At 36.0% G+C, this 19,084-nt stretch overlaps 1 protein-coding gene and 1 non-coding gene across 6 annotated transcripts in view; one reads left to right on the top strand and one right to left on the bottom strand.

The window, feature by feature from the left end:
- TPK1 (thiamin pyrophosphokinase 1) overlaps positions 1–19,084 on the bottom strand; it is a 323,853-nt gene that overhangs the window by 261,879 nt on the left and 42,890 nt on the right. The window lies entirely within an intron of this gene.
- LOC143652957 (U6 spliceosomal RNA) lies at positions 8,991–9,097 on the top strand. The gene has a single exon (XR_013160989.1). It is a non-coding gene; the product is annotated as a U6 spliceosomal RNA (small nuclear RNA).

The raw sequence follows: 19,084 nt of genomic DNA on the forward strand, positions 1-19,084 counted from the left end.
GCAGTCAAATATATGCAGAAGTTGTAATTGGTATTCTAAATTCTGAGATGCTGGACTATTTGTAAAAAAATAGGTTATTTCTTGGAACTTCGGGTATTTGTGTAACACATGACACTCAGGTTAGAGCTCTTAGCTAGGAAAGTCACCATTACTCCATACAGCAACTGTTTAAAAAGTCAAAAAATTGATCATACTTCTTTTTGGAGCCTGCCCATGCCCCCCCCCCCCCCCAAAAAAAGTGATCAGTCTTCAACTAGAAATATGAATGAAGCTGATCTGGAAGTAAATCAGAATACAGGGTTAAAGGTTGATATGGTCTCTACTTTAAAACTTCAACTTCTGTAAGAAACCAAAGAGATGCTGATCTGGTACAAAATTTATATTTTGGGTAGTACCTTATCTAACTTAACTTATATGTTCAGTTTATTTGAACACCATAATTACATGGAACTACGGAGTGAGATCTTGATGGTTTGTCCTGGTTAGTGTGATCACTTGATTACTCTGCCAGAGTAATTTGGCAGAGAAAAAAAAAGTTTGTGCAAAATCCCCTTGGGAACTAGGGAAAAAGGAGGAAATAATAAAATTCCCCATCTAGGGAATTTCTGATATTTTCATAAGCATTGGGGACGACAAATTTAATAGACTGAGCCCTTGATATTGGGGCTCGTCCCTATGAAACTTATTCTTGCAAACAAGAAGTTAAGCCTATTTATAATTATGCCTAAGACTCACCCCCCCCCCACCCCAGAACCTCTTTTGTTGCTCAGATATGGCCTCTATCTCTCAGCCAACTCAGCAGGTGAACTCACTTCTCTCCCTACTACATGGGACATGACTCCCAGGGGTGTAAATCTCCCGGGAAATGGGGGACATGGTTCCTGGGGATGAGCCAAAAGCCAGCATCATGGTCTATTGGAGCAGTTAGAGGTAAGAACTTGAAACTGTTGAACTGTGTTCCAATAGCCTTGATTCTTAAAGACAACAGTAAAACTATACAGCTTCTACAATGTAACCATGTAAACCTGTGTCTGATGCTCCCTTTATTCAGGGTATGGACAGATGAAAAAAAAATTATAATAATAATAATAGATGAGGGGTGAAATTAGGGGTTAAAAAAATTGGGGTAGACTGCAATACTAGTGGTCAATGAAAGAGAGGCATAATGGGCATGAGACGTATGGGTTTTTCTTTTTTTTTTTTTTCCTGGAGTGATGTAAATGTTCTAAAAATGATCATGGTGGTGAATACACAACTATGTGAAGATACTGTGAGCCACTGATTTATACTTCAGATGGACTGCACAGTGTATAAAAATATATCCAAATAAAATTATTTAAAAGAAACACACACTGGAAACTTAAATAGCTGATTTGAAAAGGCAGAAAAAAGGACTAGTGAACTAGAAGACCTGACATCTGAACTCTCACACACAAAAAAACAGATAGGGAAATGAATGGAAAAATATGAGCAGTCCCAGGTAACTGAACAACATGAAGTATGCAAATATATATCATGAGTATCACAGAAGGAGAACAGAAGGGAAAATAGGGAGAAAAAAATAATGGAAGAAATAATCACTGATAATTTCCCATCTCTTATGAATGACATAAAAGTATAGATCTAAGAAGTAGTATATCCCAAACAGAATAAATCAAATAGACCTACTCCAAAATACTTACTAATCAGGCTGTCACATGTCAAAGACAAAGAGAAAATTCTGAAAGCAGCAAAAGAAGAGCAACCCATGACATACAAGGGAAAACTGGTATGACTGTGCAGATTTCTCAGCAGAAAACATGGAGTTCACCAAGACACTGAAAGAAAAAAACTGCCAACCAAGAATTCTATAAACAGCAAAGCAGTCTTTCAAACATAAGGAGGAGTTTAAAATATTTCAGACAAACAGACAGTGAGACAGTTTGTGAACAAGAGACCTGCTCTATAAGAAATAGTAATGGGAATACTACAGGCAGATAGGAAAAGACAGGAAAGACAGGTCTGGAGAAGAGTATAGAAAGGAATACTATCACTAAGGGAAAAAAGAGATGGAAAAAAAGATATGATATATCAAAATAAAGAAATGATGCTTGCAAGGACATGGATGAACCTTGAGAACATTATGTTGAGTGAAAACAGAAGGACAGATACTGTATGGTCTCACTAATATGAACTAATATTAATGAATGAACTCTGAGAGGTAAAGTCATGAACACAGTTTATCAAGAGATGAGGGTAGGGATTGGGCGTTTGATGCTGAAGAAGTACAAAATGTTCAGCAGAGGTTATTTAAAGATCCAGAAATGGACGGCACAATATTATGTTTAAGAATACTATAAAAAGCTGAGTGCCAGTATGAAAGAAGAAGGCTGGGGACATGTATGATACCAGAAGGAAAAACAGAAGATAAAGACTGGGACTGTATAACTTAGCAAAACCTAGAGTTGACAATCATGGTGAGTAAATCTTCAAATATAAGAATGTTTTTGCATGAAGAAGAACAAATGAATATCAATGTGCCAGGTGTTAAAAATGGAAAGGTATATGGAAAAAGTAAAATCAATGCAAACTAGGGTCTATAGTTATCCGTAACACTGTAATATGTTTCTATCAAATAAAACAAAGGCAATTTACCAAAGCTAAATGTCAGTAAGAGAGGGACATAAGGAAGAAGTATGGGATTCTTGGTGGTGTTGTTTCTCCTTTTTTATTTTATTTATTTTATTTTATTTTTTATTCTATTTTTATTTTTCTCCTTTCTTTATAGAAGAAATGGAAACATCCTCACATAGATTGTGGTGGTGAATGCATAATTATGTGATTATACCAGGAACCACTGATTGTTTACTTAAGATGATTGTATGATATGTGAATAAAACTTTAAAAATAAACAACCCAATTATAAAATGGGCTAAACATATGTATAGGCATTTTTATGAAGAGCAAATACAGATGGCTCAAAAGCACATGAAGAGATGCGCATTTTCATTGCCTATAAGGGAAATGCAGATCAAGACTACAATGAGATACCACCTCACACCTATAAGGATGGCTGCTATTAAACAAACAGGAAATTATAAATGTTGGCGAGGATGTGGAGAAACTGGGACACTTATACACTGCTGGTGGGAATGTATTATGGTGCAGCCACTATGGAAGACTGTTTTGTGGTTTCTTAGGAAACTAAATATCGAGTTACCCTATGACTCAACAATAGCACTACTTGGTATATATCCAGAAGAGCTGAAAGCAATGACACAGACAGACATTTGCACACCGATGTTCATAAAAGCGTTATTCACAATCGCCAAGAGATGGAAACAAATACCCATCAACAGACAAGTGGGTCAACAAAATGTGGTATATACATACAATGGAATATTAAGCACTTAAGACAAAATAACATCCTGAAGCACATGACAAGATGTATGAGCCTTGAGGACATAATGCTGAGGGAAATCAGTCAGACACAAAAGGATAGATACTGTATGATTCCACTTTTATGAATAGCATAAAGGTATAATCAGAGGCTTATAATACAGAAAATAGGGGACTTAGAGATACATAGAAGCTAGAGCTAAAGAACATCTAGGGCAATATATAAGATTCCACAAGGGTTCCATGCACTAGAGTAACTTTCCAGAAACCTACAAAGTCCTGATGGGTCCCTGGTGCAGATAGGTCCTGAAATCTAGCCCAACCTCTCGAAAACATCAAATAGTTCCATCTCCCTGCCCCGTATTAGTGACAGACCCTTCCAATACGAAAAATTTAGAATTGGCTTAGCCCAAACACCCCTAAAGAGAGGGATGGAAAGATCAAAGGTGATGGTGGAGTTATACAGAGAAGATAGGATTTAATAAATGAATATGAATGCTGAATGATAAAAGTGATATCTCTTTTAGTCTCCAGTATTTTAGAGCAGTTAGAAGTAAAAACCTAAAATTGTGGAATTGTAACCCACGTCAAACCCTGAAACATGTTCTACAACTAATTGTGGTGATGTGCTCTGAAATTTATAGTTTGGCATATATGTCATTTTTCACACACACACAAAAAAGAAGAAAAAATGGTCGATTGTGATAATAAAAAAATATTTAAGCCCTCTAGCCTCCTATATTCTAGAGCAGATAGAAGGAAAAATATGAGAGGATTATATGGTTGCCCATGACAAATTCTGGGATTTGTCCTGTAACTACTTGTCAAAGAGTGCTTTGAAAACTATTGCTTTTTTATTTCTATGCTTTGTACATATGTTATACTATACAATAAAAAAGTTAAAAATTAAAAAAAACAGAAAGATACAAGTGCTGGAGAAAACATGGAGAGATGTGATTATTCATTGTTTCCTTCCCCCAGCCCCTCCCCCACCCACCCCCAAGTGCTGGAGAAGATATGGAGAGATGCACGTATTCACTGTTTCCTTCCCCCAACCCACCCCCAACAACATACTGCCATTCCCCTAATAGCTAATGATGTTGAGCATCTTATGTGCTTTTTAACCTTTTGTTTATCTTCTTTGGAGAACTGTCTATTCAACTTTTTTTGTCCATTTTGAAATTGGGTTATTTGCTTTTAATTGTTGAGTTATAGGATTTCTTCACATATCTAGATATTAAATGCTTATTGAATATGTGGTTTCCAAATATTTTCTCCAACTGAGCTGGCTGTTTTTCATATTCATGGAAAAGTCCTTTAATGCACAAATTTTTATTTTTAGGTGGTCCCTTTTATTTATTTTTCCTATACTGCTTGAGCTTTGGGGGTAAAGTCTAAGAAACTATTGCCCAACACAAGATTCAAAGATATCTCCCTACATTGTCTTCTAGGAGTTTTACATTCCTGGCTTTCTATATATTTTGGTCTTTGATCCATTTTGAGTTAATTTTTGTATATAGCATGAGATAGGGATCATCTTTCATTCTTCTGCGTATGGAAATTTCATTCTTCCAGCACCATTTGTTGAAGAGACTTTTCTGTCCCAATTGAGTAGACTTGGCAGCCTTGTCAAAAATCAACTGACTATGGGTGCGAGGCTATATTTCTGAACTCTCAACACAATGGGATCACTAACTTATTCATTGCTGATGGGGAAGTAGAATAATGCAGCCTTTCTGGAGGGCAGTATGGTGGTTCCTCAGGAGGCTAAGTTTAGGGTTGCCATAGGATTCTACAACCCCATTCTTCAGTATATACTTGGAAAAAAAGCAGGGACTCGAATAGGCATGTGCACACTGGTGTTTACGGTGGCAGTATTCAGGATTTGCAGTGGGTGGAGGTGGCCTAAGAGTACACTGACTGATGAACAGAAGTGAGAACCGTGGTGTATACATACAGTGGAATACTGAGCAGCTGCAAGAACTAATTAAGTTGTGAGGCTTACAACTAACTAGGTGAATGAACCTTGAGGACAATATGTTGAGTGAAATAAGTTAGAAATAAAAATACAGATATTATAATGCTTCACTAATACAGACTAACTATAATGTACAAACTCTGAGAATTGAATTCAAGAGTACAGGATACCAGATGAAAGCATACTGTAAATTCCTAAATTATAAAGTCAGCAGTCACATCTATTCCTGAATTCTGTTATTTCTAAATTCTGAGATGTTGAGCTCTTTGGGTATAACCTGCTCTTTACTGGAACTTCAGGTATCTGTGTGATATCTGAGACTGAGAGCTAGAAAGTTATGAAAGTCAGCATTACTCCATATACCAACTGTTCAAAAAGCTGAAAATGTGATCAGACTTCAATTAGAGATATGAATGAAGCTGATCTGTGGTTAGAAGTAAGGTAAATCAGACTACGGGTAAAGGATGATATTGACTATATTTTAAAAACTTGAACTTCTGAAGGAGACCTAATGAAGAGATGTTTATTTGGAGAGAAATTTATATTTTCTGTAACACACTATTAATGTAACTTGTGTGCTCAGTTTATTCAAACACCATAATTACATGGAGCCTTGAATAGGCAGTGAGATCTTGTTGGTTTGTGTAAGTTAGTGTGACACCCCAATACATACCAGGTTAATGTGGGCAGAAAAAAATGTTTGCAAATTCGCTTTGAGGGACTGAAGGAAAATGTGGAAATATTAAACTTCCCCACCTCGGGAAGACCTGATATTCTTGCAAGCACGGGAAACCACCAATTTTATAGGGCATGCCCTCAATCTTGGGGGCCTGCCCTGATGAAGCTTACTTCTGCAAAGGAGAAGCTGAACCTACTTACAATTATGCCTAAGAGTCACCCCCAGAGAACCTCTTTTGTGGCTCAGATGTGGCTTCTTTCTCTAAGTCAACCCTGAAGATAAACTGTTTATCTCTATATAGCATAAGACTTTCAGGGGTATAAAACCCTCCCCTCTATATGGGATATGATTCTCAGGGGTGTAAATTTCCTGGCATGAGAAAGACTTCTTGAGCAAAAGGGGGAAGAGAAATGATTCAAAAAATTTCAGTGGCTGAGAGATTTCAAATGGAGTTGAGGGGTCATTCTGGAGGTGATTCTTATGCAAAATATTGATAGTCCTTTTCAGTTTATTGTATTTTGGAGCTGCTAGAGGGAAATTGTTGAACTGCAATGCAGGAGACTTGGCTCTTGAAGATAAATATATACCTATATAGCTTTTACAGTGTAACTGCGTGATTGTGAAAATCTAGTGACAGACACTCCTTTTATCTAGAGTATCAACAGAAGAGTAGAAAATAAAGACAAAAAAATAAATAATTATGGGAGGAAAGGAGTATGGGATGTTTGGAGTATTCTTTTTTCTTTTACTTTTATTTTTATTCTTATTTTATTGTGTAGGGAGTAATGAAAATGTTAAAAATCAATTGAGAAGATAAATGCACCACTATATGATGATAATGTGAACCATGATTGTATACTTTAGATGGTTATATGGTATGTGAATTTATCAATAAAATTGCATTTAAAAAAATAAAATTAGAAAAACAGACTGAAAACTGATACTCTAAATGAAAATAGATTAAAATAAAAACACAATTTATAGCAGAAGAAATACTACTGAAATTCAATAACAATTGATCAAAGGTTTATTCTATCTATTAAAAAATATATTGGAATCTAGATAAAACCACTATTAACCAAAACACATGCCTATTAACACATATAATAGCTATTTTGTCAGAGGAACAAAAATTATTATGAATCTTTCCCCCTAAAAACATATTCCAATTAAACAATGAAAACTGTAGGGAACTATAGTTTCATTTTCATATTGTACAAACTTAAATCTATATTTAAGAGCAGGATTTTTTTTAAGTGTACAAAGAGAATTAAGTTGTATGTGCACAACACTAAAAAACTTTGAACAAACATTCCATACCAAAATCTATTAAAATAATTGAATTACCAAGACTAAATGGAACTTGTAAATTGTATATAAAATAATGTTTTAGAGAAGTAACAAAGGTACTTCTCTGAGAAATCTGTCAGCCCCCTCCAGAGTGACCATACAGTTTACTTGAGTTGCCTCAGCATGGTGTCCTCTTCCCCTCACAAGGCATCCTAGTTTGGACAGTGAATTATATGGTCTATCTACCCTACATCATCTTCACCTTCCATACCCATATCGCTATTTCACTCTTCAACAAAACTCACTTCAGTGAAGTTTTCATTCCTCCACATCAAGGAAGTAACTCTTGACAGAGCTACCCATTTACCCATTACCTCCTATTGTGAAACTCAATGGCTAATTTTCAGTTTTCATCTTACCTAACACATCCCAGTATAATGGGAGTAAATCATCACTTGCTCATTAAATCATGTTCATGCCCTTGTCTTCTTGGAAAATATGCTATTGGTTTCCCTTCTGACTGACCACTACTTCTCCAACTCCTCTGCTGGTTACCCTCATCTGCACAGGAAGTGTTGTATAGATATTTGTTTAGTGAATGTTGGAAATTCCTAACTTATATATGTAGGAGCTAGGTGTCAATCCTTGGTCTTTTTTCTTAATCTATACCCACTCCCTGAGTAACCCTCTCCAGACTTCAAATGCCACATATCATGATGACTCCTGTAGTCCAACTGGGGCTCTCCCCCTAAACTCCACACCCATATATCTAAATCCCTATCAACAAGTAACATCAGGTAGGGACATCTCAACTTAATACATCAGACATCTCAAACTTAATATCTCCCAAATTAAAAACTCCTGATTACCCTCTCTCCAACCAAACCTGCAAATTTCAGTTTTGCCCACCCTAGTACTACATCTACCCCTGATATCTTACTCCACATAACCATTTTTCTTCTGTAGACTTCATAATATGGTCCTCTATTGGCCTTCCTACTTTCACTCTTGCTTTGCCTATACCCAGCAGCCAGGATGATTGTGTTATAATACGGTAAATTTGAGTCATTCTGTTCAAAACTCTCCACTGGCTATCCTTAGCACAGTAAAAGTCAAATTCCTAATAAATTACCTACAAGGCCTTATATGATCTGGATGCTGTTTCTCTCCCTACCTTATGTCTACCACCCAATTCCTTGCATTTTCTTTCTCACCTGCCACAGCAATACTGACCCTCTTGCTTTTCTTCAAACATACCAAGCACAATCCCACATTGAGACTTTTGTACTTGCTGCAGTCACAAGGTCATTCGGTGACTTCGGTTTCATATGCATCCTTCAGTTTTCTGCTCAAATGTTAATTACCATAGAATTTCCTTGGGCATCCTATAAAAATCTATGCTAGCACGTACTCATTAGGAATCATTACTCATTCATACCTCCACACACAAGGACATCCTACAGGGCAAGCATTTTCCACTCACCTACTGATCTATATCTTCAGTACCTACAACAGCACCACATAAACAGTAACAACTCAGTATTTGTTGAATAGTTCCTCCAATTTGACAACAAATTGACCTTGGCTACTTTTTCTAATAATCAAGTGACAACCCCTAGTCTGTCTATGACCCATGCCAAAGCAATTCCTTTAAGAATGAAATCAGTGCTTGCTTTGGCAGCATATATACTAAAATTGGAATGATACAAAGAAGATTAGCATGGCCCCTGTGCAAGGATGACATGCAAATTTGTGAAGCATTCTATATTAAAAAAAAAAAAAAAAAGAATGAAATCACTCTCTCCTAACAAAAGCCCTTTTTAGGACCTGGAACCCTGAATACTCTCAAATAAATAATATATAAAATTTACCAGGAAAGATACTCAAAAAAACCACAACAACAAAATCATATGGCCTTCAAACAAGTATAGGGTGATTTGATCATTACAGCTCAGGAAAAATCTAGCAATGCTGGAAATGGCCCACAGAAGTGCAACTAAATAATTTAAAAATTAGGAAAGGAAATATTTTATTTAAGAATAGATAAGGCATTATTACCTATCTAGGGAAGAAAGAAATCAATGAAATATACTAGAAACCTGGGCACGTATATTGTTATTGTTTATTCTGAAAGATTTAAACTGATTTCCACCCAAGAGCATTACCTCCCATGATGTAACTGTAAAATATCTATATGATCATGGGTCAAGTTTGGTAACTCTAACATTATAAAATCTATGCCACTAAAAACAAAATGTCCTGATAAATTCCCACAATAATCCACATATTCTAGAAGTGCATGTTAACTGAGAGAAAGAATACTTCATATTATACAACTAATAAGCTTCTATTGTGTAAGAAGTATGGGGAACTGAAAAGGCTGAGTAAACACTGAGTCTCTCTTAATGTAAAAGGCTATATCAAGAAACACCCATAGCAAAGGTTAACCACTGTCTTGTTCCCAATAAGCACATCCTCACTATAACACAAATGAATGAAGTTCAATTCTTCATTTTGGCACACTGACACCTCCAGAGTTGCTGTTCCATCAACTGTCCCTTGTCCTGCTGACCTGAGCACAATAAATTGTTTTTCTTGTCAGTCAGGAAAATCAGTCACTGCCTAGAAAACTATAGATGTAATTACAGAACTCTAAGGGTTCATCATGAAAGTACTAAAAAAAAAATTATGGTCTATCACATTGGTTTAGACATATTGACAGATAGGCTCACAATAGCAGAACTCCTAAATTCAGCACATGCTTCTAAAACAAACAGCCTAACTTTTATCTTTAGGCTACTCCTGGGACTTCAAACTTTCTAATCACCTCAAAAAGCACAGAATTCCTTACATTGGCCAGCAATGGAAAGAGAAGCAAAGAGACTCAAATCCTCTTTTTTTTTTACATGGGCAGGCACCAGGAAACGAACCCGGGTCCTCTGGCATTGCAGGCAAGCATTCCTGCCTGCTGAACCACTGTGGCCCAGCAAATTCTCTTTTTAATGCCTTATCTGGATCTTCCCAGGTAGGCTTGGTTGGGTGTGATGAGAACTGTTTGGGTATGAGCAGACTTCAAAGCTTATACATAACAATACAATAATAAAGATTGTATAAAGACTTCCTTTTTGTTCAGTTCTTCTATTGAAGTATTTCAGTACATGACTACCACTAAGTCATACCAACATTTATAATGAAAATCAGTAAAAATTTAAGCTAAACTGGAACACATTCAGACAACAGACTGATGTTTCCTGAGATTTGCAGAGTTTGAGGAGAAAACCATTTACCTGTGAAGAATAAAATTAAGCTTAGCTTTTACTCTAGATGGTGCGGGATAAGAGAAACGGAACTAACTAAACAAGGGGCTGCAAAACAGCTCAGGCTGGTCTTGCAGGCAGGGAAAGGGGAGACCTCTGACACAAGCCTAGAATTGGTGCCAAATCCTTATATAGGTAAAAACAAGTTTAAATAAGTAACAGCCAGGGTCACTGAAATGTAAAGTATAATCAAACATAGGAACATTCAGCAGGAAATCTGGATTAGACTATCCGGATAAACTATAACCTCTGGAGTATCCAAATCAGCCGAGAAACAGGGGAGGGACCTGTGTGCTAACTTTAGGGCATAAAACTGTGACTTTCTATTGTTTGGCACATCAGCTACCAGATTTTGGTTGTACACCTGTTCTTGCAAGATTATTAATAAATTTTTTTCTTCTCCACAATCGGATAAGTGTTTATTCTCTTTTAGGCACAGCTTTCTTTCTAACAACCTGGGGTTTTAGTTTATTCAGCACTTTCAACTGTGACACCACCATGTGGTCAAAGTACTTTCCATCATATCAAAAGTCAAACATTACTGAATCCATGGTAGGCAAACGTGGGCAGTGTAGAGTTTTGGAAAAATTAAGAGGAACTTCCACTGTCAATAGGCAGAGCTTTGCTACCGACACATTTGCACTAGGCCACAAGTAAGCACTCTGGCATAAAACACCTTCATGGCCCTTAATCAGATGCAGATCCATCGAACTGACATGTTAAAAAAAAAAGGACTTTAGCCAAAGATATTCAAAGTTTTGTTTTGTTTTTAACAGAAAAAAAATGGAAATGACTCAAAACTTCATGGATACAACCATGCTATAGTCTATACAATGAAACAGCTCTACATTATCTAATATAAAACAATTCCTAAGATAAAAATTAGCAGTAGCAGCAACATACTAATTCAAAGAAAACAATCTTCATACTCATTTATTCACAAATTCATTTAAATATTTGTTTACAAAAATTTTTTATGAGTAATTTAAACAATATATACAACATGCTTTAGAATAAATGTTGTGCTGTAATTATGAGTACCTCAGTATAATTAAGTATCAATAGTTCATAGGGACAATGGAGTGATTTCCTATGCAGAAGAAAAGGGAAGATAAAGATTTATCTTACCATACACTAATAATAAATCCCAGAATAGTAATGAAACCACATATGAAACTAATAGATAATTTTTTAAAAGTAGGAATTTATCTAAAAACTGACTAAAGAAATTTTCTAGGCAAATAAGTAGAGCATGAAATCATAACCGAAAAATCAGTGTCATTACTAGACAGTGATTAATAATATGATCAGACAGAACTAGTTTCACAACTTATTAGCTGTGTCAACCTTGAGATATTTAGAAAATGTATTTAACATCTCTGGGTTGAAAAGTGCAGACTGTAACAGCAGGGGATTCAAGCAGATAACCCAAAGAGTTTTTCATTGTGCCTAGAAAAAATAAATACTCAACAAATGCAGTTTTCTTTTCTGGAAGAGACCTACTTACTCTCTCAAGTCTCCTCCTTTCCCTATCTCTTTATTCCCCATCAATCATTCTCATCTGTAAACCACAATATTTTATTGCTTCTGCTAATAGCTATCAGTCTCATTCAGTGACAATTTATAAACTAAGCATCCCTATAAAAATTTAGCCCAAGACCTCACACAAAGTCATAAAATAAATGAACCACAAGATCATTACCCTAAAGTTAAATACATACATAAGCACACAAACCAAACCATCATAACTTTACAGTGTTCTAACTTTTCCTCGACTAATCTTTTTGCACATCAACCAAAAGATAAACAAAGGAAAGCAAAGCAAATGGAAACCAAATGCATCATTTTGTCCCCTGAGGCACTTTTTAAATATTTTTTAAAAAAAGATGTAGCATTAACATATTTTGCTGATATAAATTTGAGCTCAATCATGAATATTTGTGTGTTCTAATGAGCTTAATATATATAAAGTTTGTGGAATTAAGATGCCAGCATCAAAAATACTAGGTTTATGACCAGAAAATGATCACAATGGTCTCTACTCTTCTAACAGAAACTAATGTTCATAGATATTTAAAAGCCATTATTACCTTATGAAGTCCTGAATAGGTTGATATTAAATATCCATTAATGCTTTGGATCCAATCAAAAACAAAAGAAACAAATTGTCCCCAAGATAGTGTGACCAACAAAAGATAATAAAATACACCCAACTGTAATGAGATCACACAGAAATGGAAACTGTAAGTCTTCCTAATAGAATACTGGATGGAATAACAAAAAAAATTATGCTACAGACTCTTGAAGGGTGAGTACAAATATGCTATAGGTAGAGGAGGTAGAATATTCCAGGCAGAGAAAATACATACAAAGGGTCAAATAAAAAGCAAAGTGAAAAAAGACAACGTGGCCAATACTGTGAAAAGAGAAAACAGTGGAGAGAAACAAAATACAGGACAAAATGGGTGAGTGGAGAGAAAAAAGAAAGAATGCAGTAGAAAAACTAGAGAGGTTGAGACCACATTGTAAAATATGTTTTAGGTCATTTTAATTAATGATCATCAGCTTCCTGACCCCATTATTTTCAGCTAGAGATTTTGAAACACTCAAATAATTGCTTGTTTTTCAAATCTTCATTTTCATATGGCCATAACTGGCCTTAATGCTTAGGGCTATGCCAAGATGTTCTAGAAAATTGTAAGGTGTCAATGTCTTCTTTTGACTTGCACTAAAATTAAAATGAAATAGTTCTTATTTTTCAATCATGTTCTTCAGCATTATGATTCAGCAACAAGAACTTCTAAAATTATAGACTTCTCAAACAAGCTCAAGAAAACTAGTGAATAAGATTATGACTGAATTCTTCTAAAGAAGACAGTTTAAAGGTGCTGCTAACTATAAAAGCCAAGCAATTTATCCATTAGCATCTGAATAGTAAGTGCCAACACAGCAAGCTGTCATCTGTAACTCTTGGCTGTTCTCTTCCTTTGAGCACTGATAAACAGGTGCCATAAGGTAGAAATGTGTGAAAAGATAATTAGAACTATCATTTTTCCAGGTATTGTCAGCCAAAAGAGAATAATAAGGTGCTATTTGACACTGTTACATAAACTATACAATTGTACAATAACTTATTATACAATAAGGTAACATTTACTGAATCCTTACTAGGCTTAATGCTTATAAGATTCTCCCCCACTAGAAACGCTCAATGGGGACATGAACTTTTGTCAAAGTGCCTGGAACAGAGAAAATATTCAATAAATATTAACTGATTAAAAGATTAACTGATTATAAGGATATAAAGGAAAACAAATCAGTGATCATGTTTATTTTATACTTTACAGTAAATTCAATTTCTTTCATTTCACAGAAGAGTACAGTGGTTGTACAGGTGATATAATCAGAGGTGATCCAATTATACAATCTGCATGTGCAGATTGACTACATCCTTTGCCACAGAACGTATGTAAGAAAATGGTGGCCTTAATATGATGATGGTTGTAATTTCTAGTTTCATAATGAGGTATAGGGCACTTATCAATTAAAGTCTAAGCTACCACACACATAAGGGGGGCCCATTCTGGTTAGATTCATTTTCAGTTATAGTTCTGAGCTGACCCAAGGCCCTTAATTGATAAACACTAGAGCTATCTTTAGTGATCACAAGACTCCAAAGTTGAAAAAAATAGATAAAATGAATACAAGGTTCAGTCACAAGGTCTTGCAATCAGAATGGCATAAGATAAAAGCTATACAATCATTACCAGAGATCAAGGCAGCTGGATTACAGTTGAAAGATTTCAGGTATTTCCCTCTGTTTATTCCAATATACCAGAAAGCAAAATAGAACATGTATATGATGATTCATCAACCTCAAATCTTAATTTCTCAATTACAATATGGACAATCTTTGGAAGAAGAAATGTATGAAAGCTACAGTTATTCATAACTAACATTAACTGTACATACTATACTGAGTATTCTGTTTAATCCTTACTCAACAACTCCATGGATGGGTACAGTGAGAAAACTGAGTAAGTTAGCTAGTTTGGCTGAGATCACAGAGCAAATACAGGAGCAGTCTTGCTCCCGAGTCCCCACTCTTAAGTACTGCATTATATTGAATTCTGCACATTTTCGGACTGAATATTGGGAGAATACAGATTGAAAGTTCTTTTTTCCAGCTTTTATAACAGAGCTCAGCTGCATTTTAAATACATTTAAATTATACATGATTAAATGTATATGTACATAAGTCAACTGTGTGAGCACCAACCTCAGAAAAAATTTAAAAATATTAAAGTCACTGATAGGGGTGCAGTTAGTTCAGCGGTAGAATTCTTGCCTGCCATGTGACAGATCCAGGTTGATTCCCAGCCTAATCCCTCACCCTCATCCCTCAAAAAAAAAAAAAAAAAAAATTACTGATGTGCTTCTCAAGGATAGAAGAGAGGACCACACATCTAGTCTTGCAATTAAACAAGGAACAGGCACAGAACAATAGCCACACTCTCCTACTCCTTAGACTCTTTCACATCTCTTTCCCCCTGCAAACTTCTTTTCCCATTCTTACCTATGACCTTAATAAAATTGAACCTATCAGAAGTATACAGTTATATTACTCTGCACTCTCTCACACACATATAAACTACTTATGTTCCTAAGGCCCAATTTCTCCTCTTGTGCCCTGAGGCCCATCTCCTCCTGTACGAGAGATCCCTTCACTAGACCCCTTAATTCCTGTAGTCCTTCCCTCTTTTTCTCCCTTGTAAATCAGTCATTTCCATTACACTGAATCACACAAAATGCCGTTAATTCTTCCTGCTTAAAAAAAAACAGCTCAACCTTACTTTCTCCTCAGGCTGCCTCCCATTTCTCTGAGCTCCAAAAACATTCCCTGGGATGATTCCATTCTGAGCTCCATTATAACAAAATGGCTCAAAAATTCTCTATTCTCAACTGCCTTCTCATTTTCTTTAAACTGACTAGAATCAGGCTTTCACTCCCATATTGCTGAAACCACTCAAACCAAGGTCAGTCACTCATGATTGTTAAATCCTATGCTAATTTTTAGTCCTCTTATCTAACCTACCATTAGGTGATCATTCTCTCCATGGAAGTACTTCTTGTCTGTTTCTAAAACATTAGACTCCCTTGATTTTCCTTCTACCTCACTGGTTAATCCTTCAGTTTCTTTTACTGGTTCTTCCTCTTTTCCCCAACGTCTTAATACCAGAGTACCCCAGAGTTCTGGCCTTGGTCCTCTAAATCTCTATAGAGATATTTACACTCCCTCTTAGGTGTTTCATCTAGTCTCATGATAAAACCATCCATGTGCTGCCAATTCCCAAATGTATCCCTCAGGCCCTAACCTCTCCTCTGAACTATAAACCTATATATTTAACCTGTATTTCATATCTCCATATGTATATAAAATAGACATCTCAAATAAATACAAAGCACATGTCCTGATCTTCCTGCCAAAACTGCTCCACCCATAATATTTTACATCTTAGTTACTAGCAAGTCCATCCCTCCAATTGCTCAGGCAAAAAAAAATGCTACCTTTGACTTCTGCCTTTCTCTCACACCCTCAATCTGTCAGCAAATCTACTTAACTCTACTTAAAAAATATATCCAGATCCTATCACTTCTCCCCACCTATACTGTTACTACCTAATCAGCGCTACTATGATCTTTCACCTAAATTATTTCAATATCCTCCTTACTTGTTCCCCTGCTTCTACTTTTTATCCCCCACAGATAAGAGACAAAGCAGCCATCATAAACCAGCTCATGTCAATCCTCTGCTCAAATCGTTCCAATGGTTTCCCATTTCACTCAGAGAACAGTCAAAGTTAATAAGCTCTTGTAAGATCCAATATCTCTCTAACTCACAACTCTCCTCCTTGCCCATGCTGATCCTGTCACACTGGGCCTTCCTCGCTGTGTTATTCTTTGAATGCACCATCAGGTACATCTCCCACTACAGGGTTTTTTCACTAGCTATTTCTGCCTATATTATTATTTCCATTATCTTCCTGGCTTACTCCCTTCACCAACTTAAAGTCTGCTCTTTTGGCCTAATCACCCATGCCCCCCCAAAACAATCCTTTCAATCCTTCTAATTCTACCTCTAACCCTTTTTTCCACCACCACATTTACCACCTTCAAACACATGGACTACTATGCATATTTACTGTGATTGCTTATTCTTCTAGTCTACCAAAGCTGCCAGGATGCAACACACCAGAGATGGATTGGCTTTCAGTAAAAGGGGATTTATTTGGTTAACATATAGCTCTTCAGAGGAAAGGCAGCTAACTTTCACTGAGGTTCTTTTTTACATGGAAAGGCACAGGGCAATCTCTGCTGGCCTTCTCTCCAGGCCTCTAGGTTCTGACAACTTTCCCCTGGGTGATTCCTTTCTGCATCTCCAAAGGCCTGGGCTGAGCTGCAAGTCCCAAGATGAGGTGGGCTGAGCTGCAAGTCCCAAGATGAGGTATGCTGAGCTGCTTGGGATGTGCAATGTTGAGCTCTCTCATTTAAGCTTCCAGCCAATTAAATCAAACATCACTCATTGCAGCAGGCATACCTTCTAGCTGACTGTAGATGTAATCAGCAAGAGATGACTTCACATGCCATTGGCTCATGTCTACAGCAGTAGAACTAAGCACCTGCACCTGGCCAAGTTAACACCTGAACCTAACTACCAAACTTATTTTCCACCAGTTGCATCAAAACGTCAGAAGTACAGATGCATCTCTAATGCCTGTTTCAGTTCCAATACAAACTAGGTATTCAACATTTGTTAACTATTGGATGATCTACAGCAACTTTGGTCAGGCAACTTGTTTAAACCAAAGCCAAGGAAACAAATGTGGCCTTAATGCTCACAGTTTGGTTACTTAAACTAAAAAAAACACCATGGCCAAACAGAAAAACTTTCATTATAAGCTTGTAGCCACCATTAGTTCCTTTATCAGGGAAAAACTGACACTTCCTTTTAATGTGAACTAAACATCTTCAGTCAAGGTACTATCACTATTAGTTCAAATTAGTTCTGCTGTAATGAAAAAATATACATCACCACGCCCAAGAAAAAAAGACATTAGCACACGACTTTATATTTTCAAACCAACTGCTACATATTTGAATTAAAGCAATTGGCACACTACATTGTAACTATTGTACTGCACTTTCACTTCTCATCCCCAATGTGACTATGTACTTCTGAAGGCAAGAACCATCTTACCTATATTACTTAGTACATAGCACAGAACCTGTCACATGAAATTCATTATACTGTTCATCAGTTTCATTATCTCCCCCAAAGCAAGCATAACTTACTATATTACTAAAATGTGTACGTGCATGATTAATATAGGAAAAAGACAAAGTACAAACACAGCCATATTTGAAAGCCTTCTGCCAAATTATTCTTCACACAAAAGATCAAGCAGGTCTGCAAACTGCTAAATCTTTCAAGAGCATTCAAGTGAGGTCTCAAATTTTGATTATCTTGTAACTATCTTTGAGTGAATTCCACTGTTCTATTTACAATTGCAATGGCACATGAGCATTACTATTAATCTTAATGGCTAAGTTCTGCTTTGGAGAATAGTCCTTCTTGGAATAGTCCATTCATTTCATCCTACTAAAAAATACACTTCAGCACATAACTCTATTATACAAATGACAATGTTGACTGGTTATTTATTCTCACTCCTGGATTAGGAAGGCCTAAACCTGTCACAGTACCTGGCACAAATTAAAAGCTAACATACAGTTTTTGTTAAATTGAATATTTATGGAGCATTCATTATGGAAAAGGTGCAGAGTATAGAGAAGTCATATAAATCATTAGTATTTGATTTTAATGCTACACAGATTCCCCAAGAGATAACAGTTTTACCAAGTACCTTCAGAAAACTAAGTAACTTTTTTAATTTTAAAACTAAATAACTTTCAGGGTGGGCAACGGTGGCTTAGTGGCAGAATTCTGGCCTGCCATGCTGGAGACCCAGGTTCTATTTTCAGAGCCTGCCCAAGAAAAAAAAAAATCTAAATAACTTTGAATATCTTGGTTAAAACATATTAGTTAATTTAGGAATTTTATAAAAGATATTGAGTGATATACTCTTCAGTGAACACTGGCATTAAACAGAGGTCACCTTAGTCTTACTCTAAAGAAACAGTGAAATGATTTGGGTGCTGATTACACAATGAAACTAAACATTTTTCAGTTTAGTATATCTCAGTAAAAATTTTTAATCAGGATATATATTCAAAAATTATTACAGAATAGTTGAAAGAAATATAAGAATCATTTGATTTATTTTAAAAGATTGGCAAACGTTCTCTAATGTTGAACATGTGGAACAGGTTAATAACATGTACTAATGAGTATACTTTAAACATGAGCTGTTTGTTCTTGCT

Source organism: Tamandua tetradactyla, chromosome 1 (assembly GCF_023851605.1).
Source record: "Tamandua tetradactyla isolate mTamTet1 chromosome 1, mTamTet1.pri, whole genome shotgun sequence".
NCBI lineage: Eukaryota > Metazoa > Chordata > Mammalia > Pilosa > Myrmecophagidae > Tamandua > Tamandua tetradactyla.